This window comes from Pleuronectes platessa, chromosome 18 (genome assembly GCF_947347685.1).
Source record: "Pleuronectes platessa chromosome 18, fPlePla1.1, whole genome shotgun sequence".
Taxonomy (NCBI): Eukaryota; Metazoa; Chordata; class Actinopteri; order Pleuronectiformes; family Pleuronectidae; genus Pleuronectes; species Pleuronectes platessa.
This window is the reverse complement of record NC_070643.1, coordinates 17,953,923-17,978,255: the sequence shown is the minus strand read 5'-3', so window position 1 is coordinate 17,978,255 and position 24,333 is coordinate 17,953,923. Positions and strand designations below refer to the sequence as shown.

Below are 24,333 nucleotides of genomic sequence, written 5' to 3'. Positions count from 1 at the left end.
TCTCCAAAACCCTGGCAAGTCTCCATTCACCTCTGGGCAACAGTACATCAACGTCCATCAAAATATTGCCCACTTGTAAATTTCTCCTTGGAGTGTGCCACCGCTGCCTTGTGGTGATGTTGTGAAGATATTCCTGTCTCCAGCGACTCCAGAACTGCTCTGCTAGAAACTGTACATGGCACCATCTTTTTGCTCTGTACAGGTCCTGTCGGCTCTACATGTTCAACACATTCTTTGGGTCTCTGGCGGTCTCCTGAGTTTGAGACAAGTCACACATTGACAGAGGAATGATGAAACTGCTCTACTCATATCAGGAATCCAATAGCCACTGGATCTGATGTTGTTCATGGTGAAGCCTTTTCCCTTTACTCTTTTGTGGCTATGAGCTATTCTTAGTGATGTCACATGCTGCTCTTTGGGAATGACAATTGGGTGCTTTAAAGAGTCAGAGAAAGTTGCATGACAGAGTCTTCCTCCCACCTTGAGAAGCCCATCCGTGTTAAGAAATCGATCAAGCTGGCGAAGCTTCTTGTGATGTGGCAGTTTGCTTCCTTTGCTCAACAGCTTTTTTTCCTTCCTTTTTGTCAGCAGTGTCTGTGCCTCTCTGACTTCTGGATCTCCTATGGACAGATCAAGCAACATATCCTTCCGTGATGGTAATTCTTGAGTTCCATCCTTCTCTATATCACCTCTCTGAATAATTTCACACATGTATGTTGTGTAGTCTTGAATTTCTTTCATGAATTTCTCATCCTTTTCGAACTTTTGTCTTAGATGACTTAGTCGGATTTCAGCAAGCCTTTTGTTATCAGGTAAGTGTTGCTGTTGCTTGAATGGCAGAGGCATCTCATAATGTACATTGTCATTTTTCCTTATGCTTCCTTTAAGTTTCTCAAGGAATATGAGATCCTCTTGTGAAACAGTCTTGTCTTCTCCTTTCGTGTCCTTAAAGTCTGACTCCAGGATGCCTATAATGTCCATTGGCGGTTCTGGAGGAAGTTCCTTAACGTTGACTCTGTGACACAGGCTGGATTCTGTTTCATCCAGGCATGGGGTTGAACCTCCGACCATGCTCCACCCTAAATCTGTAAGGATGGCATAGGGCTCTTTATCTTTTCCTGATAACACCTGTCTGGGCGCTAATGTTCTTGGACAGTTGTATCCGATCAGAAGTCCTATATCGCAATCAAGTAGAGGTGGCATTTCATCGACAATTCCCTCTAGATGAGACCATTTCTTTGCTGTTTCATGCGTGGGTATATGATTACGGTTCACTGGAATATGGTCTTTACTATAGGAGGGAGGAAGGTCAATGTGGAAGCTTGAATTGTAGCCTCTTACACGCAGTCCAATAACTCTTTGACTCTTCACAATAGTGTTTTCTCCAAGCATAGTGGTCAGTTTCAATTTGACAGGGTAGGCTTGTAACCTATTGGTTACTTCTTCATCGATGAAGGTGCTGTCACTTTGGGTGTCTAACAATGCATACACAAGCTGCTCCTTGGATGGGTTTTTGGCTGTGGACACCCAAACTGGGACGATCATAGAAGTGATGTCTGACTGGCCCACTCTAGTGACATTAAGTGCTGTTACCACTGTGGTTTCATTAGCCGTGTTTGGAGCTGTGTTCGAACTGCATACAGTCCCCTCTCTACCTGTGTTTGCTCTATAGGTGTAATCATGGAGACAGGTAGGGTGCTTTCTCTTACATACATCACATGTGTGCCGGTGACGACATTCCCTTGCGTTGTGACCTGGTTTCATGCATCCGAAGCACAGCTTATACTCCATCACATATGATCGTCGCTCCTTCAGAGACTTCTTCGTGAAGTCTGGGCACCTTGGCAACTGATACATGGCTTGCAGGCAGGCGTTTAAGAAGTCTGAGAACGACCTTAACCCTTCAGCGTCCTTGGAATTTATTTTCGGCCATTTTGAAAGCTTCTCCCTGAAAGCTCTTTGGACAAGAAATGGCTGACCATAGCGTTGGTCTAGCTTTTTCCATGCATCTCCGTATGCTTCTTCGTCACTGCCGTAAAAGGTGCCTTCAAGGCATTTGTGTGCTGAGCCCGTGACATATCTTCTTTAAAAAATAAAGTTTATCAGCTGAAGAGATGCCTCTGCGGTCGATGAGTGACATGAATGAAGCCCTCCATTCAATGTAGAGAATTGGTTCTCCATTAAACACTGTGGGCATTGAATTGGGAGTCTGTTTAATGTGATGCTCTCTTGGATGGCTTGGGCCAACTGAGACACGTCAGTCTGAGGTGCTGGTGCAACAATGTGAGGGTTCTGCTGGTGATCAGAGGGGATGGAAATGCTTGCTCTGCTGCTTTGCTGGGCGGGCTGAATATCTGTTTCCGTTCCGATTTCTCTGTCGTAGATCATCAGTCTTGCACGAGCAGCCTCCATCTCCTTTTCTGCCTGTAGACGCTCCAATTCATACCTCTGCATGTCCAATTGCTCTTCCATTGTTCTTATTTTCTCCTCTTGCCTTAATTCAACTTGCATTACTTTGTATTGAGCTTCCTTTGCAGCTAATTCTGCAGCTGCATCAATTCTCTTTGCTGCAATGCTCGCAGTTTCAGAGCGGAGACTGGCACCTGACAGTGAAGCGCTACCATATACAGAGTAAGCATAGTCATTTGCGTGTAGCTGATGAAGACGCTGCCTTTGAAAATCTGCATCAAACTCACCATCTATTGCTGATAAACGTTCATAAATGACTTTCAACATGTCATTAGTCACAGCTTCACATGAGTCCATTTTACGTCTCAGTTCATTTGCTGGTGTGGCATGCACTCTCATTTCACTGTACACTTTGATGATGTCATTCATTCCTTTTTCAATGTTGTCTGCCAGTGATGCCAACTCTGCGTCTGATAAGTTGGTCTTCAAGTTCTGTTTGGACTTTCTCATTAGCATTTTCCATTGTTCATATAGGCTAAGCATTCTTTTTTCCTTTTTACTTAATTCCTCCTTCTGATAGAGGAGCATCTTCTCTGTGGGCGCACTAGGCCGCTCTGATCGTCGGGGTAACCCGTTAGCATCCTCCATTTTAGCTTGAAGCTCAGCTAGCTGTTTTTTTTTTCTTTCAATTTCCTCCTTTAATTCCTTGTGTGACAAACCTTCATTCTCAGCTTGAAATAATAAGCCACAACTTTCTTCTATTTCCGTCCGTAGTTTATGCATTTGTTCCTTAATATCATCCATTTTAGCCGTGTCGGACCGTCACCAGTGTTGCTGCGTCACACCGCTCCGTGTCGTGTTTTGTTGCTGCGTCACACCGCTCCGTGCCGTGTTTTTTCCGTCTCCTCTCTTCACAGGCAGTGTGGTGCGGCAGGTGAATGTGAATTTCTTAATGTAACAGATCCTCCGAAAGATGGTCTTTTTTGACTGATGTTCTGTTTATTCAAACCGTCCTTGTAACACCGTACATATTAATAAAACTTTGAACAACTAAGAAACACCGTAAGAAATTGTCCTTCCTCGGAGGGTCGCTAAACATAAACCTTTTTTTCTAGAAGTTTCCGTCAACAGAGGAAGACCGCAACGCCACCGGAACCGTTTCAAAATAAAATCGTATAACATTTTCACAATAAAATAACAGAAAGACACTTCAATAAATATATAAACAATAACACATGTAGCGTTAGTTACATATTGTCTCTGCAGAGCTTGAAGAAGGAGAAGAAAAAGCAGGAGATGAAGGTGAAAAGGGAGAAGGAGGAGAAGAGGAAGCAGGAGAAGAAGGAGAAACAGGAAAGCAAGAAGATGGAGAAGAAAGAAGTGAAGAAGATAGAGAAGGAAAAGAAAGAGATCGAAAAGAAGGCGAAATAGGAAACAGAGAAGATGGAGAAGATGGAGAGGAAAGAAAGGAAGAAGATAGAGAAGGAAAAGAAAGAGATCGAAAAGAAGGGGAAACAGGAAACAGAGAAGATGGAGAAGATGGAGAGGAAAGAAAGGAAGAAGATAGAGAAGGAAAAGAAAGAGATCGAAAAGAAGGAGAAACAGGAAACAAAGAAGAGGGAGGAGATGGAGAGGAAATAAAGGAAGAAGATAGAGAAGGAAAATAATGAGCAAGAAGGAACGACGACGGGGAAATGGTATAGCTGTTGCTTCTGCATCTGACCTGTCAATCATCACATCCCTTACCCCCCCCCCCCCCTCCACACCACCCTTCCCTTCCTTAAAATACACATTTCAATTCACAGTAATTGGATAATTTGTGTATCCTTGGACTGTTTTAAACAACAGCTTTACTTCCTGTCGGTTATTTTCGGGGTTTGTTAAATCAATTGTGCAGAATTTCACGTCATACTCATCTGACCTTTGACCTTTATCCTTCTGCTGAAGCAGTGATGAAGTTGTGTGTTGTTTAGTGCAGCAGCAAATACTAATCTAGTTCTGTAAAGATTCATAAGCATCTTGATATATTTTGTGTTTGCTTTAGCAAGACAACAGACAACCGGCCACACAGAATAAATCTTACTTTATATTCATTTAAACAAACCTCATTAATGATGCTTATTCAATCAATCATCAATAATCAATAATTGATATCATATCTAAGTTGGCAACCCGACCATATTCCCACAGGACAAAACATTCACAGGACAACGGGTCACCTTGTATCATCAGCAAAAATCACAGACGTCACTCTGGGACAGGACGACTCCATATTTGTAGGGACTCGCAAAACTACATTGACGTTCTCTGGCTTGTTGGTGGGTCCATGTGTGTGGATGGAGTTCCACTGTGACCTCACTCCTGGCTGACTTTAGTCACCTCCGCCCCGGCCTGGCTCTTCTCAGAGAGCGTCGGTGCTACCTTGACCTCTGCAGCACCATTGGGGTAAATGCACTGAGGCAGAATCCCTTCATTTCGGCTGAAGCGATTTTGCCCTCCCCAGATTCTTCCCATGATGCCCCTGGACCCTTTCTGCGACAGCATCAGCATCACGGCAGGTTCCAATAAAACTTAGCAGGAGCTCCTCAGCATAGCGTACGCCCTCCACTCCACACTGTCTTCAACGCAAACCCAACGATGTGCGAGGCGTTGTAGGGGGCGTGGCACACCACAAACACAGTGAGGGTGGAGAGCGCCACAGTCAGGACTCACTACATCGCTCAACAAATACATTATTGAACACACAAACAAGACAATGAGGGTGTGTCGAGACAATCGACATAATAAAATAAATACAATTCTTGTTATAAAAAGTACCAGACACTTTAGAGGAAACGTGTGGAGGTGACTCGGAGACTTGGAAAAATTGCATCTTTTATTTCGTATTTACGGTATCATGATTCAGATCGGAAGCTACATCTTCCTGTCTTAGTTGTATTTACAGAAAAGACAGAAAAGATTGATCTGTCATCATAAACACAAAATAAGGAGATCGTGCAGCGGAAATTATATATTTTATTAATTACTTTCATTTTAAGGATCTGTGATCGTTGAGCTGCTACGATTCACAGATCTGTCGATAAACAGGAAATCTGCAAATATCTTTTAGAATCAAATAATTTTTTCGGTCCCGTCTTGAGCAAAATACCAAACATCTGCAGGTTTCAGCTTCTTTTGTGCATGAAAATAAACTGTTGTTCAGACAAAACAAGACATTTGAAGATGTTATCTTGACCTTTGCATCTTTTTATTCACAATTTCACTGTAAAGTTATTACTACTTTCTTGCATTTCGTGGACAAGATGATTCAGGAAATGGACAGATTCATTAGCTGCACCCCTGGTGTCCTGTATCTGGATTCAGACCATCTGATGGATCCAAACATACTTGTTATTATAATTATATTATATATGTTCTATTTAATTGTTATATGTGTAACTTTTTCATGCACCAGCAGAAACTTTAAGTATGTGTAACTTTTTTAAGTCTGTGTAACTACATTTTTTTTAAGCTGATTAAGTTTGAATATAAAAGTATTCCTTTATATGAAATGAAGTGATTATATATGAAACAATCTGTTTGACTAAAAGTGTAGATCTGCTTTTATACTGTTAATATTTCCTGCAAAAATCACACATGTGTCAGTCAAGGTCATATGACAACTACCATGTAACATTATGTCACAATTATGAAATAGTTCAAAGCCAATTTACTCTTCAAAGCTTAAAAAGGCATTCTTTGAAGCTTGAAGCTGTGAAGCTGTGAAGCTGAGTGGAGTTGAGAAACAGATCAAAGCCAAATATCTCCTATATAAGGAGCCACGTCTCTGAGTGGAGCCACCGTCAGGACAAGTGCGAGTCAACGAGAGACACACGAGATACATCTCACCTGTGACTTCCAATCACCGCCACTGACGACACCGACAGAAGAAAGCAGATACGCAAGAAATCGCTCTTCAAACCCTTTGTATAACGTGGTCCAACTGCAGCACCTGTTCATCAACATGCAGAGGATCATCATCTCAACAGACATGAACGAGGAACAAGAGTGCACCAGCAGCAGTACTCTGCAGGACCCCAGCCCAACCCTCCTGGTTTGGAATAGGGAGATGCGGACGCTGGAGGCCCTGCAGGAGCTGGATGTTATAAGCCTCACCCTGATTGAGATGATGGAGGAAAGCTTCACCCCGACGGAGAACCTGATGGATAAGAACCCCCGTCAGAGGGAGCTTCTGAAGGAATACTCTGCCCTGAAGGACCCAGAGGCTCAAGACATCTTCCTCCTGAAGGAGCTGATTGCCCAGTTCACTGCCATGAAGGAGCTGGTGGATGAAAACCCCCATCTGGATAGCTCCGCCCTGGGGGAGCTGAAAGCTGCAATCCCTCAGCTGAAAGAGAAGATGGATGAGAACCCCCATCTGAGGACACAAGTGGATGAAAACATCGCCCTGATGGAGCTGGATAGTGAACACTCCACCCTGAATGAGCAGACCGCCACCAACAACCTCAGCCGGGAAACAGAGGGAAAGATGGTGGAGCATATGGAGTCTCCTGCCTCACCTGGGACGCTGGAGGCCCTGCAGGAGCTGGATGATATCAGCCTCACTCTGGTTGAGCTGATGGAGGAAAGCTTCACCCCGACGGAGAACCTGATGGATAAGAACCCCCGTCAGAGGGAGCTTCTGAAGGAATACTCTGCCCTGAAGGACCCAGAGGCTCAAGACATCTTCCTCCTGAAGGAGCTGATTGCCCAGTTCACTGCCATGAAGGAGCTGGTGGATGAAAACCCCCATCTGGATAGCTCCGCCCTGGGGGAGCTGAAAGCTGCAATCCCTCAGCTGAAAGAGAAGATGGATGAGAACCCCCATCTGAGGACTCAAGTGGATGAAAACATCGACCTGATGGAGCTGGATAGTGAACACTCCACCCTGAAGGAGCAGACCGCCACCAACAACCTCAGCCGGGAAACAGAGGGAAAGATGGTGGAGCATATGGAGTCTCCTGCCTCACCTGGGACGCTGGAGGCCCTGCAGGAGCTGGATGTTATAAGCCTCACCCTGATTGAGATGATGGAGGAAAGCTTCACCCCGACGGAGAACCTGATGGATAAGAACCCCCGTCAGAGGGAGCTTCTGAAGGAATACTCTGCCCTGAAGGACCCAGAGGCTCAAGACATCTTCCTCCTGAAGGAGCTGATTGCCCAGTTCACTGCCATGAAGGAGCTGGTGGATGAAAACCCCCATCTGGATAGCTCCGCCCTGGGGGAGCTGAAAGCTGCAATCCCTCAGCTGAAAGAGAAGATGGATGAGAACCCCCATCTGAGGACACAAGTGGATGAAAACATCGCCCTGATGGAGCTGGATAGTGAACACTCCACCCTGAATGAGCAGACCGCCACCAACAACCTCAGCCGGGAAACAGAGGGAAAGATGGTGGAGCATATGGAGTCTCCTGCCTCACCTGGGACGCTGGAGGCCCTGCAGGAGCTGGATGATATCAGCCTCACTCTGGTTGAGCTGATGGAGGAAAGCTTCACCCCGACGGAGAACCTGATGGATAAGAACCCCCGTCAGAGGGAGCTTCTGAAGGAATACTCTGCCCTGAAGGACCCAGAGGCTCAAGACATCTTCCTCCTGAAGGAGCTGATTGCCCAGTTCACTGCCATGAAGGAGCTGGTGGATGAAAACCCCCATCTGGATAGCTCCGCCCTGGGGGAGCTGAAAGCTGCAATCCCTCAGCTGAAAGAGAAGATGGATGAGAACCCCCATCTGAGGACACAAGTGGATGAAAACATCGACCTGATGGAGCTGGATAGTAAACACTCCACCCTGAAGGAGCAGACCGCCACCAACAACCTCAGCCGGGAAACAGAGGGAAAGATGGTGGAGCATATGGAGTCTCCTGCCTCACCTGGGACGCTGGAGGCCCTGCAGGAGCTGGATGTTATAAGCCTCACCCTGATTGAGATGAGTGAGGAAAGCTTCACCCCGACAGAGAACCTGATGGATAAGAACCCCCGTCAGAGGGAGCTTCTGAAGGAATACTCTGCCCTGAAGGACCCAGAGGCTCAAGACATCTTCCTCCTGAAGGAGCTGATTGCCCAGTTCACTGCCATGAAGGAGCTGGTGGATGAAAACCCCCATCTGGATAGCTCCGCCCTGGGGGAGCTGAAAGCTGCAATCCCTCAGCTGAAAGAGAAGATGGATGAGAACCCCCATCTGAGGACACAAGTGGATGAAAACATCGCCCTGATGGAGCTGGATAGTGAACACTCCACCCTGAAGGAGCAGACCGCCACCAACAACCTCAGCCGGGAAACAGAGGGAAAGATGGTGGAGCATATGGAGTCTCCTGCCTCACCTGGGACGCTGGAGGCCCTGCAGGAGCTGGATGATATCAGCCTCACTCTGGTTGAGCTGATGGAGGAAAGCTTCACCCCGACGGAGAACCTGATGGATAAGAACCCCCGTCAGAGGGAGCTTCTGAAGGAATACTCTGCCCTGAAGGACCCAGAGGCTCAAGACATCTTCCTCCTGAAGGAGCTGATTGCCCAGTTCACTGCCATGAAGGAGCTGGTGGATGAAAACCCCCATCTGGATAGCTCCACCCTGGGGGAGCTGAAAGCTGCAATCCCTCAGCTTAAAGAGAAGATGGATGAGAACCCCCATCTGAGGACACAAGTGGATGAAAACATCGCCCTGATGGAGCTGGATAGTGAACACTCCACCCTGAAGGAGCAGACCGCCACCAACAACCTCAGCCGGGAAACAGAGGGAAAGATGGTGGAGCATATGGAGTCTCCTGCCTCACCTGGGACGCTGGAGGCCCTGCAGGAGCTGGATGTTATAAGCCTCACCCTGATTGAGATGATGGAGGAAAGCTTCACCCCGACGGAGAACCTGATGGATAAGAACCCCCGTCAGAGGGAACTTCTGAAGGAATACTCTGCCCTGAAGGACCCAGAGGCTCAAGACATCTTCCTCCTGAAGGAGCTGATTGCCCAGTTCACTGCCATGAAGGAGCTGGTGGATGAAAACCCCCATCTGGATAGCTCCGCCCTGGGGGAGCTGAAAGCTGCAATCCCTCAGCTGAAAGAGAAGATGGATGAGAACCCCCATCTGAGGACACAAGTGGATGAAAACATCGCCCTGATGGAGCTGGATAGTGAACACTCCACCCTGAAGGAGCAGACCGCCACCAACAACCTCAGCCGGGAAACAGAGGGAAAGATGGTGGAGCATATGGAGTCTCCTGCCTCACCTGGGACGCTGGAGGCCCTGCAGGAGCTGGATGATATCAGCCTCACTCTGGTTGAGCTGATGGAGGAAAGCTTCACCCCGACGGAGAACCTGATGGATAAGAACCCCCGTCAGAGGGAGCTTCTGAAGGAATACTCTGCCCTGAAGGACCCAGAGGCTCAAGACATCTTCCTCCTGAAGGAGCTGATTGCCCAGTTCACTGCCATGAAGGAGCTGGTGGATGAAAACCCCCATCTGGATAGCTCCGCCCTGGGGGAGCTGAAAGCTGCAATCCCTCAGCTGAAAGAGAAGATGGATGAGAACCCCCATCTGAGGACACAAGTGGATGAAAACATCGCCCTGATGGAGCTGGATAGTGAACACTCCACCCTGAAGGAGCAGACCGCCACCAACAACCTCAGCCGGGAAACAGAGGGAAAGATGGTGGAGCATATGGAGTCTCCTGCCTCACCTGGGACGCTGGAGGCCCTGCAGGAGCTGGATGATATCAGCCTCACTCTGGTTGAGCTGATGGAGGAAAGCTTCACCCCGACGGAGCTGATAGATAAGAACCCCCGCCAGAGGGAGCTTCTGAATGAATACTCTGCCCTGAAGGACCCAGAGGCTGAATACTTCTTCCTCCTGAAGGAGCTGATTGCTCAAGTCACTGCCATGAAGGAGCTCGTGGATGAACACCCCCATCTGGATAGCTCCGCCCTGAGGGAGCTGAAAGCTGCAATCCCTCAGCTGAAGGAGCAGAGGGATGAAAACTTCGCCCTGATGGAGCTGGATGGTGAACACTCCACCCTGAAGGAGCAGACCGCCACCAGCAGCCTCACCTGGGAAACAGAGGGAAAGATGGTGGAGCAGATGGAGTCTCCTGCCTCACCTGGGACGCTGGAGGCCCTGGAGGAGCTGGATGTTATAAGCCTCACCCGGAATGAGCTGATAGAGGAAAGCTTCACCCCAACGGAGCTGATGGATGAGAACCCCCGTCAGAGGGAGCTTCAAGTAAGTTCCATCAGCTCATGATTTGAATCTTTTGGATCGTAGGTTTGTTTGAGGTTTAGACTTTGAAAAAGAAAAAGAGTTAAACTCATATTGTCTCTGTCTTTTCAGGAAGTCCCCTTGGAGAATGACAAGCAGAGCATGAAGAAGGAGAAGAAAAACCAGGAGATGAAGGTGAAAAGGGAGAAGGAGGAGAAGAAGAAGCAGGAGAAGAAGGAGAAACAGGAAAGCAAGAAGATGGAGGAGATGGAGAAGAAAGAAGTGAAGAAGATAGAGAAGGAAAAGAAAGAGATCGAAAAGAAGGAGAAAAAGGAAACAAATAAGAGGGAGGAGAGGTAGAGGAAAGAAAGGATGAAGATAGAGAAGGAAAAGAAAGAGATCGAAAAGAAGGAGAAACAGGAAACAAAGAAGAGGGAGGAGATGGAGAGGAAAGAAAGGAAGAAGATAGAGAAGGAAAAGAAAGAGATCGAAAAGAAGGAGAAACAGGAAACAAAGAAGAGGGAGGAGATGGAGAGGAAAGAAAGGAAGAAGATAGAGAAGGAAAATAATGAGCAAGAAGGAACGTCGACGGGGAAATGGTGGAGCTGTTGCTTCTGCTTCTGACCTGTCAATCATCACATCCCTTCCCCCCCATCCCCCCCCCCCCTCCACACCGCCCTTCCCTCCCTCCCCCCCACCCCAACACCGCCCTTCCCTCCCTCCCTCCCTCCCTTTCCCTCTACTCCAGACTGACTTTTCTTACAAATATATTATTGAATAAATAATAAAGATTTTTCATTGAGATGAAGGGTTTGCTTTTTTATTACAGAAGACGGTTGGTCCAAATGATGAAAACCCAAAATGTATATGTAAAAAAATACTCAATAGCTGTATATTATTTATACACATGTTTATTATTTGAACTGAGCGACACTCTTTCTGCACAGCCACACTTTTCCCAGATTTAATTCTATTATCTTTAGAGAAACTGACGGATCATATATTTACTGAACTCAGGTATATTTACTTTGTTTTCCTGCTCGTGGATCTGCCTTAAAATACACATTTCAATTCACAGTAATTCGATAATTTGTGTATCCGTGGACTGTTTAAACAACAGCTTTACTTCCTGTCGGGTATTTTCAGGGTTTGTTAAAATCAGTTGGCATCTTGATATCTTTTGTGTTTGCTTTAGCAAGACAACAGACAACCGGCCACACAGAATAAATCTTACTTTATATTCATTTAAACAAACCTCATTAATGATGCTTATTCAATCAATCATCAATAATCAATAATTGATATCATATCTAAGTTGGCAACCCGACCATATTCCCACAGGACAAAACATTCCCAGGACAACGGGTCACTTTGTACCATCAGCAAAAATCACAGACGTCACTCTGGGACAGGACGACTCCATATTTGTAGGGACTCGCAAAACTACATTGACGTTCTCTGGCTTGTTGGTGGGTCCATGTGTGTGGATGGAGTTCCACTGTGACCTCACTCCTGGCTGACTTTATTCACCTCCGCCCCGGCCTGGCTCTTCTCAGAGAGCGTCGGTGCTACCTTGACCTCTGCAGCACCATTGGGGTTAATGCACTGAGGCAGAATCCCTTCATTTCGGCTGAAGCGACTTTGCCCTCCCCAGATTCTTCCCATGATGCCCCTGGACCAGTGGCGGCTGGCCAATAGGGGGCGCTAGGGCGCCGCCCCACCTGATTGAAAGTGATTTTTAAAAATTATTTTTATTTTTTTATTTTTTTCAAAATAATAATTTAAGTACTGCTTATTCTACAAATAAATATGTTTTGAATCATCAAGAACCAGTCATACATATAATATAAACCATTAGTTAGGGGATAATTTGTGTCCATGGTCATTTCTCCTCCCTCCTGGGGCGCTGGGAAAGTCGCCCCAGCACTGCAGCAGCTCAGCCAATGGTAGGCTGTTGCTGAGGCAAAAAAAACACATAGCAACGGGTAAATTAGCCAATGAGCGTCATCAAATTTGATAAGCTTGGGGCGCTAAAAATATCGCCCCAAGCTTTAAGTATCCTAGTGTGGCCAGATGCAGGTGCCCTCCCTGCCACTGGGGGCGCTGTCAGCCCCTATTTAAGGCAGCAGCCCACTCTTACTCGCGTCTCCCTGGCGCTGTTGTTTCGTTCCGGGACCTTGGTCGGCACACTTGACTGAGACACCTTGTCACATTGCCGGACTGGCTTACAGCGTGGAGTCGCTCCACCGGGGAAGACGAGTGCGGTAGCGCGCACCAGCGGGGTGAGTAACGTTGTCTGCCGCTCTTGCTTCTATCATGCCATAGCTGACCCTGATTCCACCTTACAGCTAATGCTAACTGTATATAGTTAACTTTAATCATCCACCTGTAAATATTACAATAATATACAATGATATTGTAATTTGTACTAAGAGTATTCACTAATATATGTAATCCAATTGGTACATTTTATGTTCCTATGAGACAGTTTTTCTTTGTATATAGTTCTTTTTAATCATCAACCACTTGTAAATGTCTCTCAAGAACTTGAATTTTGTATTAAGAGTATTCACTAATATACATCTCATATCATTGTCATTATCTGTCAAACTGTTGTTTTTAAAGGGCAATTAAATAATTATTGTTTATCCCTAAAACAATGGTATCTTTTGGTTTGGGTTCTTTTATTGGGATAGTTACCGAAAGCTTCTGGCACCTACAGCCCCACCTAGAATAATTTTCACCAGCCGCCACTGCCCTGGACCCTTTCTGCGACGGCAGGTTCCAATAAAACTTAGCAGGAGCTCCTCAGCATAGCGTACGCCCTCCACTCCACACTGTCTTCAACGCAAACCCAACGATGTGCGAGGCGTTGTAGGGGGCGTGGCACACCACAAACACAGTGAGGGTGGAGAGCGCCACAGTCAGGACTCACTACATCGCTCAACAAATACATTATTGAACACACAAACAAGACAATGAGGGTGTGTCGAGACAATCGACATAATAAAATAAATACAATTCTTGTTATAAAAAGTACCAGACACTTTAGAGGAAACGTGTGGAGGTGACTCGGAGACTTGGAAAAATTGCATCTTTTATTTCGTATTTACGGTATCATGATTCAGATCGGAAGCTACATCTTCCTGTCTCAGTTGTATTTACAGAAAAGACAGAAAAGATTGATCTGTCATCATAAACACAAAATAAGGAGATCGTGCAGCGGAAATTATATATTTTATTAATTACTTTCATTTTAAGGATCTGTGATCGTTGAGCTGCTACGATTCACAGATCTGTCGATAAACAGGAAATCTGCAAATATCTTTTAGAATCAAATAATTTTTTCGGTCCCGTCTTGAGCAAAATACCAAACATCTGCAGGTTTCAAGTTCTTTTGTGCATGAAAATAAACTGTTGTTCAGACAAAACAAGACATTTGAAGATGTTATCTTGACCTTTGCATCTTTTTATTCACAATTTCACTGTAAAGTTATTACTACTTTCTTGCATTTCGTGGACAAGATGATTCAGGAAATGGACAGATTCATTAGCTGCACCCCTGGTGTCCTGTATCTGGATTCAGACCATCTGATGGATCCAAACATACTTGTTATTATAATTATATTATATATGTTCTATTTAATTGTTATATGTGTAACTTTTTCATGCACCAGCAGAAACTTTAAGTATGTGTAACTTTTTTAAGTCTGTGTAACTACATTTTTTTAAGCTGATTAAGTTTGAATATAAAAGTATTCCTTTATATGAAATGAAGTGATTATATATGAAACAATCTGTTTGACTAAAAGTGTAGATCTGCTTTTATACTGTTAATATTTCCTGCAAAAATCACACATGTGTCAGTCAAGGTCATATGACAACTACCATGTAACATTATGTCACAATTATGAAATAGTTCAAAGCCAATTTACTCTTCAAAGCTTAAAAAGGCATTCTTTGAAGCTTGAAGCTGTGAAGCTGTGAAGCTGAGTGGAGTTGAGAAACAGATCAAAGCCAAATATCTCCTATATAAGGAGCCACGTCTCTGAGTGGAGCCACCGTCAGGACAAGTGCGAGTCAACGAGAGACACACGAGATACATCTCACCTGTGACTTCCAATCACCGCCACTGACGACACCGACAGAAGAAAGCAGATACGCAAGAAATCGCTCTTCAAACCCTTTGTATAACGTGGTCCAACTGCAGCACCTGTTCATCAACATGCAGAGGATCATCATCTCAACAGACATGAACGAGGAACAAGAGTGCACCAGCAGCAGTACTCTGCAGGACCCCAGCCCAACCCTCCTGGTTTGGAATAGGGAGATGCGGACGCTGGAGGCCCTGCAGGAGCTGGATGTTATAAGCCTCACCCTGATTGAGATGATGGAGGAAAGCTTCACCCCGACGGAGAACCTGATGGATAAGAACCCCCGTCAGAGGGAGCTTCTGAAGGAATACTCTGCCCTGAAGGACCCAGAGGCTCAAGACATCTTCCTCCTGAAGGAGCTGATTGCCCAGTTCACTGCCATGAAGGAGCTGGTGGATGAAAACCCCCATCTGGATAGCTCCGCCCTGGGGGAGCTGAAAGCTGCAATCCCTCAGCTGAAAGAGAAGATGGATGAGAACCCCCATCTGAGGACACAAGTGGATGAAAACATCGCCCTGATGGAGCTGGATAGTGAACACTCCACCCTGAAGGAACAGACCGCCACCAACAACCTCAGCCAGGAAACAGAGGGAAAGATGGTGGAGCATATGGAGTCTCCTGCCTCACCTGGGACGCTGGAGGCCCTGCAGGAGCTGGATGATATCAGCCTCACTCTGGTTGAGCTGATGGAGGAAAGCTTCACCCCGACGGAGAACCTGATGGATAAGAACCCCCGTCAGAGGGAGCTTCTGAAGGAATACTCTGCCCTGAAGGACCCAGAGGCTCAAGACATCTTCCTCCTGAAGGAGCTGATTGCCCAGTTCTCTGCCATGAAGGAGCTGGTGGATGAAAACCCCCATCTGGATAGCTCCGCCCTGGGGGAGCTGAAAGCTGCAATCCCTCAGCTGAAAGAGAAGATGGATGAGAACCCCCATCTGAGGACACAAGTGGATGAAAACATCGCCCTGATGGAGCTGGATAGTGAACACTCCACCCTGAAGGAGCAGACCGCCACCAACAACCTCAGCCGGGAAACAGAGGGAAAGATGGTGGAGCATATGGAGTCTCCTGCCTCACCTGGGACGCTGGAGGCCCTGCAGGAGCTGGATGTTATAAGCCTCACCCTGATTGAGATGATGGAGGAAAGCTTCACCCCGACGGAGAACCTGATGGATAAGAACCCCCGTCAGAGGGAGCTTCTGAAGGAATACTCTGCCCTGAAGGACCCAGAGGCTCAAGACATCTTCCTCCTGAAGGAGCTGATTGCCCAGTTCACTGCCATGAAGGAGCTGGTGGATGAAAACCCCCATCTGGATAGCTCCGCCCTGGGGGAGCTGAAAGCTGCAATCCCTCAGCTGAAAGAGAAGATGGATGAGAACCCCCATCTGAGGACACAAGTGGATGAAAACATCGCCCTGATGGAGCTGGATAGTGAACACTCCACCCTGAAGGAGCAGACCGCCACCAACAACCTCAGCCGGGAAACAGAGGGAAAGATGGTGGAGCATATGGAGTCTCCTGCCTCACCTGGGACGCTGGAGGCCCTGCAGGAGCTGGATGATATCAGCCTCACTCTGGTTGAGCTGATGGAGGAAAGCTTCACCCCGACGGAGAACCTGATGGATAAGAACCCCCGTCAGAGGGAGCTTCTGAAGGAATACTCTGCCCTGAAGGACCCAGAGGCTCAAGACATCTTCCTCCTGAAGGAGCTGATTGCCCAGTTCACTGCCATGAAGGAGCTGGTGGATGAAAACCCCCATCTGGATAGCTCCGCCCTGGGGGAGCTGAAAGCTGCAATCCCTCAGCTGAAAGAGAAGATGGATGAGAACCCCCATCTGAGGACACAAGTGGATGAAAACATCGCCCTGATGGAGCTGGATAGTGAACACTCCACCCTGAAGGAGCAGACCGCCACCAACAACCTCAGCCGGGAAACAGAGGGAAAGATGGTGGAGCAGATGGAGTCTCCTGCCTCACCTGGGACGCTGGAGGCCCTGCAGGAGCTGGATGATATCAGCCTCACTCTGGTTGAGCTGATGGAGGAAAGCTTCACCCCGACAGAGCTGATAGATAAGAACCCCCGCCAGAGGGAGCTTCTGAACGAATACTCTGCCCTGAAGGACCCAGAGGCTGAATACTTCTTCCTCCTGAAGGAGCTGATTGCTCAAGTCACTGCCATGAAGGAGCTGGTGGATGAACACCCCCATCTGGATAGCTCCGCCCTGAGGGAGCTGAAAGCTGCAATCCCTCAGCTGAAGGAGCAGAGGGATGAAAACTTCGCCCTGGAGGAGCTGGATGTTATAAGCCTCACCCGGAATGAGCTGATAGAGGAAAGCTTCACCCCAACGGAGCTGATGGATGAGAACCCCCGTCAGAGGGAGCTTCAAGTAAGTTCCATCAGCTCATGATTTGAATCTTTTGGATCGTAGGTTTGTTTGAGGTTTAGACTTTGAAAAAGAAAAAGAGTTAAACTCATATTGTCTCTGTCTTTTCAGGAAGTCCCCTTGGAGAATGACAAGCAGAGCATGAAGAAGGAGAAGAAAAACCAGGAGATGAAGGTGAAAAGGGAGAAGGAGGAGAAGAAGAAGCAGGAGAAGAAGGAGAAACAGGAAAGCAAGAAGATGGAGGAGATGGAGAAGAAAGAAGTGAAGAAGATAGAGAAGGAAAAGAAAGAGATCGAAAAGAAGGAGAAAAAGGAAACAAATAAGAGGGAGGAGAGGTAGAGGAAAGAAAGGATGAAGATAGAGAAGGAAAAGAAAGAGATCGAAAAGAAGGAGAAACAGGAAACAAAGAAGAGGGAGGAGATGGAGAGGAAAGAAAGGAAGAAGATAGAGAAGGAAAAGAAAGAGATCGAAAAGAAGGAGAAACAGGAAACAAAGAAGAGGGAGGAGATGGAGAGGAAAGAAAGGAAGAAGATAGAGAAGGAAAATAATGAGCAAGAAGGAACGTCGACGGGGAAATGGTGGAGCTGTTGCTTCTGCTTCTGACCTGTCAATCATCACATCCCTTCCCCCCCATCCCCCCCCCCTCCACACCGCCCTTCCCTCCCTCCCCCCCACCCCAACACCGCCCTTCCCTCCCTCCCTCCCTCCCTTTCCCTCTACTCCAGACTGACTTTTCTTACAAATATATTATTGAATAAATAATAAAGATTTTTCATTGAGATGAAGGGTTTGCTTTTTTATTACAGAAGACGGTTGGTCCAAATGATGAAAACCCAAAATGTATATGTAAAAAATACTCAATAGCTGTATATTATTTATACACATGTTTATTATTTGAACTGAGCGACACTCTTTCTGCACAGCCACACTTTTCCCAGATTTAATTCTATTATCTTTAGAGAAACTGACGGATCATATATTTACTGAACTCAGGTATATTTACTTTGTTTTCCTGCTCGTGGATCTGCCTTAAAATACACATTTCAATTCACAGTAATTCGATAATTTGTGTATCCGTGGACTGTTTAAACAACAGCTTTACTTCCTGTCGGGTATTTTCAGGGTTTGTTAAAATCAGTTGGCATCTTGATATCTTTTGTGTTTGCTTTAGCAAGACAACAGACAACCGGCCACACAGAATAAATCTTACTTTATATTAATTTAAACAAACCTCATTAATGATGCTTATTCAATCAATCATCAATAATCAATAATCGATATCATATATAAGTTGGCAACCCGACCATATTCCCACAGGACAAAACATTCCCAGGACAATGTATCCGTGGACTGTTTAAACAACAGCTTTACTTCCTGTCGGGTATTTTCAGGGTTTGTTAAAATCAGTTGTGCAGAATTTCACGTCAGACTAATCTGACCTTTGACCTTTATCCTTCTGTTGAAGCAGTGATGAAGCTGTGTGTTATTTAGTGCCGCAGCAAATAATAATCTAGTTTGTATAAATGTGGTTTCACACACAGACAGCTGGACCTTGGTGGTGGTGGTGTGCGCACTAAGGTTTGTTAACTGTTCACAATTTTCTTCTATGGCCTCTGTAAAGATTCATAAGCATCTTGATATATTTTGTGTTTGCTTTAGCAAGACAACAGACAACCGGCCACACAGAATAAATCTTACTTCATATTCATTTAAACAAACCTCATTAATGAAGCTTATTCAATCAATCATCAATAATCAATAATTGATATCATATCTAAGTTGGCAACCCGACCATATTCCCACAGGACAAAACATTCACAGGACAACGGGTCACTTTGTATCATCAGCAAAAATCACAGACGTCACTCTGGGACAGGACGACTCCACATTTGTAGAGACTCGCAAAACTACATTGACGTTCTCTGGCTTGTTGGTGGGTCCATGTGTGTGGATGGAGTTCCACTGTGACCTCACTCCTGGCTGACTTTAGTCACCTCCGCCCCGGCCTGGCTCCTCTCAGAGAGCGTCGGTGCTGCCTTGACCTTTGCAGCACCATTGGTGTTAATGCATTTAGGCGGAATCCCTTCATTTCGGCTGAAGCGACTTTGCCCTCCCCAGATTCTTCCCATGATGCCCCTGGACACTGCCTGCGACAGCATCAGCATGACGGCAGGTTCCAGGAAAGCTTAGCAGGAGCGTACGCCCTCCACTCCACACTGTCTTCAACGCAAACCCAACGATGTGCAAGGCGTTGTAGGGGGCGTGGCACACCACAAACACAGTGAGGGTGGAGAGCGTGACTGTCAGGACTCTCCTCTTCCCCATGAGGGGCAGATTGGACAGCACAAGAGTAACGCAGCAAAGTGTGCAGAGCGAGGTCACGACCAGGGGCAGGAGGAACAGCACGATGGCCATCTCCAGACGCAGACGCGGCAGAACGGCCAGCCAAGAGGCGTTGAGTTGTCGTAGCAAGATAAGGTGTCATCCTTGACGGAGACAAAGTGGGCGCCCCCTTCGGCCAGGTGGAGCAGCAACAACGCCCACAGTGCAACGCTGATGACGCAAGAGATTCAAGCATGGTGGTATCTCTTGTAGATAATCGGGAATGCGATGCTGAGGTAGCGGTCCACTGTCACAGCGGTGATGAAAAGGCAGCTGCGATACAGCGAGGAGAAGAGGAAGAAGAGGAAGAAGCTGTAGACGGGGCAGACGGCCGGAGGCAGCCTCCAGCCCTGAAGCAGAATCTCCATGGATTTGAGTGGCAACCAGGCCATGAACACCATGGGCCATGCACAGATTGAGGGCGTAGACCAAGCTTCGTGTAAGTACACAAAGAGGACCAGCAGGTTGGAGGGGGGGCCCAGCAGGAAGGTGAAGGTGTGGACGGAGAAAGCAACGCAGTCAAATCAAAAATCAAATCAAAGTTTATTGTCACACGAACCAATGACAGCATCATCATAGCAGTGAAGTTCTTGTGACCTGGCAAGCAACAGCGGACGTTGTTGCTCGGTTGCATCTTTTTATGTAAGTAGTGCAGTGAACGTGGGCAGTGCAGACAAGCAGGCATGAGCAAATTTGTTACGTGGAATATTTAGATATGAGTTTAAAGGGTATGATGACCTGACTGGTGGTTCAACAGCCATTTTTCCCTGCATGGTCTGCCAGACAGTAACAAGGAGAACAGACTGCACGCTGGGTGGCTTTAGTCCTTGATGATGCTGTGTGACTTTCACAGGTAAAGCTGTATGGAAGTTGTCCTTCATGACCTGCAGCCTGGTGCCTCCTCCTGTGCAGCACGTGCTCAGAAAGATGTAGCCAAACTTGCTGAGCTTTCTCCAGCATGGGGTGAGGGTATAGTGACCAGTAGAGGACCTTGGTGATGTTGACACTGACTCCTCATCACTTTGTGTGGGCAGATGTCCACCCCGCCATTGTCTTCCATTGTCCCACGATCAACTGTGCTTTCTTTGGTGCTGAGAGACAGCTTTTGTGTCCTCATCTTCCCTTTGTCGACTGTGTCCTCGTTGTTTGTGAGGAGGGAACAGCAGTGGGCTGAGAACACAACCATGTGGAATGCCCTTGTCGAGGATGATGGAGGAGGCTGCTGATTCACCTGGGGCCCGTCCTTCAGGAAGATCAGTAACCCACCTGCAGATGGAAGTTTCCACTCTGACATCAACAAGAAAGTCACGGATATGTCTTATTTATTTATCATCACTTCTTTGAGGGAAACATTCAAAGGCGTAATGTAATAATGAGTCGACTGCAAAGTGCAGACAGGTTTTAACTGTGATACAGCGGATATGGCTTCAGATTATTATCGTCACAGAAGGGCCGCTGCAGTCTTTTATGGAACATTAACTGGAACAGGACAGCAATCAGCAAATTATTGCTAAATAGACAAATTAATATGGAGCACGGATTAAAGGATATACCGAGCGGAATTAGTCCCAAATCATCATCACAGCCCACACGCAACTAGAGGATGATTGATGCAGGAAATTAAGCGGACTGGCATCGTCCTTGTCGGCTCCAATGATCAAATCATCCCAGCTTTTGTTGACGGGGAAATTGCGATATAAGTGTCGAGCCCTGGTCTTGTTAAATGTGAGCAAACCAGAATCTGGATGTATCCTCCAAGACAAACTCTGTCAGATCTAACATAGCCTGCTTCCATGTCGGACACAGCTGTGTTTGATGGGCTGGTCTTTCAAAGCTGCTTTCTAGCCGAGACACAACAGTTCACTCGGGCGTAAGCAAATTAAAGTAATGTCGGAGCTATCAAGTTCGATGCCGTGAGACAGAAACATCTTAGAGGACAGCGGGGATAATGGCTCCTCATACACCAGCAGTCTCAGCTGTCCGTCCCTGGGCCCTGACTGCCTGCTGCTCGTGTCCTAACAGGCCCATCACCCTCTGGAAAACCGCTGCACGCGATTGTGACTCTTTCTACAAAAAAGTGTGGGACTCCTGCTGCTGCTGCTGCTGCCAGCTGCTTTGTGATACATCAAGTGAACATCTAAATCAAATGCGTGTTTGAAATGAGAAAAAAAAAGCAGGGATCTCCAACAACCAGGGCCATTAGGTGGGGGGTGCGGGGGAATGGCCTCTGAGGTTTACTGGACCTGCAGAGCTGGGAGAGTAGAAGCCGGCAGTAATTTGTCTTCCTTGTCATCTCCTTACTGGAGCTTAAAATATTGTTTATAGCCGTCACCAACCAACGCAGCGCTCGGCACCTTTAATTGATACGGGAATGATGAGTGATGGGGAGGATCTCCTCCTGGATTACTGAGACCTCCTCGGTGGGGTGGCATCCAAGCGTTTGCCCACCTCAGAAGGACGGAGCGGGTTAGAAAGTATCAGGACTTGAGGAGCTGATGATGGGAATCAACCAGTTCTAATAAAGGCCTGGACGCACTTGGCTTTGAGCTGATGCCTTCTGATGCACGGTGACAGGTGACGGACGGAAAGTGCTGCGAGAAGAATGAAGAGAGAGAAGCAACACGAGGACGGAGGGAGGGAGGGAGAAGGAGATGGAGTAGTGAAATTCTGCTAAGTTGTGCGTGCCAACAGCAGCTGTTTAAATTCAATCAGGTTCCACCAGGGTAGAAAGTAGCCCCGGTGTTTTGGAACAGAGGAAGAAAACCTGTCACATCTCGAGCTGAGCGCCTTTGTTTCCACACACTGCGCCGATTCCATCTCCTTCACCCTCAGACAATAAATTTAATCTCGGTGATAATTGCACCTTTAGCAGTGAAACCTACTTGTCTGCAAAAGGTACAAATGGTGGCTTTGTTTGTATTATCAGTATAACCAGTGTGCCCTCTACTGGTCAAAATATAAACTGCAGGGCAGTTGGCACATCCAGGGCAATATATGTTTGCAAGGAATTAATAAATACATGTGCCACAGCTCCCATGCTCCCTTAATTAAACAAAATAACTTCACATACAATTAATCTTTTCGATTTATTAATCACTATTCCTGAATTTAAAATCGAGGGCATTGATTTATGTTACAGCTGCTAATAGAATAACAGGATTAAACACAACAGAATTATGGTTGTCTGTATGTTACATGATTTACATGTAATTGATTTTCTGTGGCATCAATATTCTGCGGCTGCTGCAATAACATGCTAGAAGCTGATTTGAATTTGCTGTTGAAATGAAGATAAACTATAGTTTCTCCAAAGGTTGTGTCAATAAAAAAAGAATAAAGTGCTTCGGGAAACATTCATTTCCCTTTAGGAGAAATTGCCCTCACGTAATTTGAATGTGAATCTTCTTTTTTTTTTTTTTTACACGACTGCAATAATCCATTCGTATTGTAAAACTATAAATCATTTATCACCAGTATTGTATCTCCCAGGGCGATGCCAGATTCATCTGCAGAGCAACCCACACTAACAGTGCCTGGGGCGTAGTTTATGTAAATAGAGCATGTAAAGCGTAGGAAGGGTAAACGGAAATCTCCTCGATGACAACTCAGCACCGTGGAGCTGATTAATCACTTTCCTATTGTTCCCAAGTGCATCTCTTTAACCGTTTCTATATCTTCTCGCTGCTGCTGCTTGACGGCTGCAGCAGGTTTATGTGCTTAGAATTTGACTAATTTGACGTAGTAAAAATTAGTGTTAGTTGCAGAAGAGTTAAATCACACACACACAACCACACACACACACACACACACGCATGCTGACACGACCACTTACACATACACACCAGCGGATTCTCTTCATGGGGATTCTCATGCTGTGAGAACAGATTTATGGTTGAGGCTGAGCAGCCGTTCCTTGCATGGAGGAGTTGTTCTATCAGCACTTCACTAGAGATTCAGAGAGTCATGAATAAAAGCCTGCAAGACACAGACAATCAGACACAGACATACAGACAGACAGACAGACAGAAAGACAGAAAGACAGACACACAGACACACAGACAATCAGACACATACAGACAGACACACATACAGACAGACAGACAACACACAGACACACAGAAAATCAGACACAGACAGACAGACAGACACACATACAGACAGACAGACAGACAGACAGACACACATACAGACAGACAGACAGACAGACAGACAATCAGACACAGACACAGACAGACAGACAGACACACATACAGACAGACAGACAGACACACAGACAATCAGACACAGACAGACAGACAGACACACATACAGACAGACAGACACACAGACATACAGACAATCAGACAGACAGATAGACAGACGAATATACTGTTGGCAGCATATATTGAAGATACACTCCATTCTTACCACTGTGGTAAATGGACTGTATCTACGTATCACCTTTCTTATCAAGCCACATTCACTCATTCATACAGCTCTGCTATTTAATTTGGTCACATACCATTCTTCCAGTAACTTACACAATAGATGAAACATTAAATATCTTCCAGAAGAAAGTGTGCACGTATATGTGTTGTGCATACAGTATGCAAGCATGACACACACGTTGATATGATTAAAGTTGGTGTCACAGTGTGCAGGGACTGGAAGATGGACTCCCTGTTCCAAGCCTGACAGCCGCTGATGGATCAGTTCAGTATCGTTTGTCATATTAACCTGAAGTTGTCGACCTGTAGTGACAAATAGAATTAGACGTTCTCAAGTTAACAGTATAAATATT

General features: G+C 46.2%; 1 pseudogene; it reads right to left on the bottom strand.

Annotated features, from left to right (window-relative positions):
- Positions 1 to 4,764: 4,764 nt before the first annotated feature.
- LOC128462190 (free fatty acid receptor 3-like) lies at positions 4,765 to 20,847 on the bottom strand (annotated as a pseudogene).
- Positions 20,848 to 24,333: the final 3,486 nt, after the last annotated feature.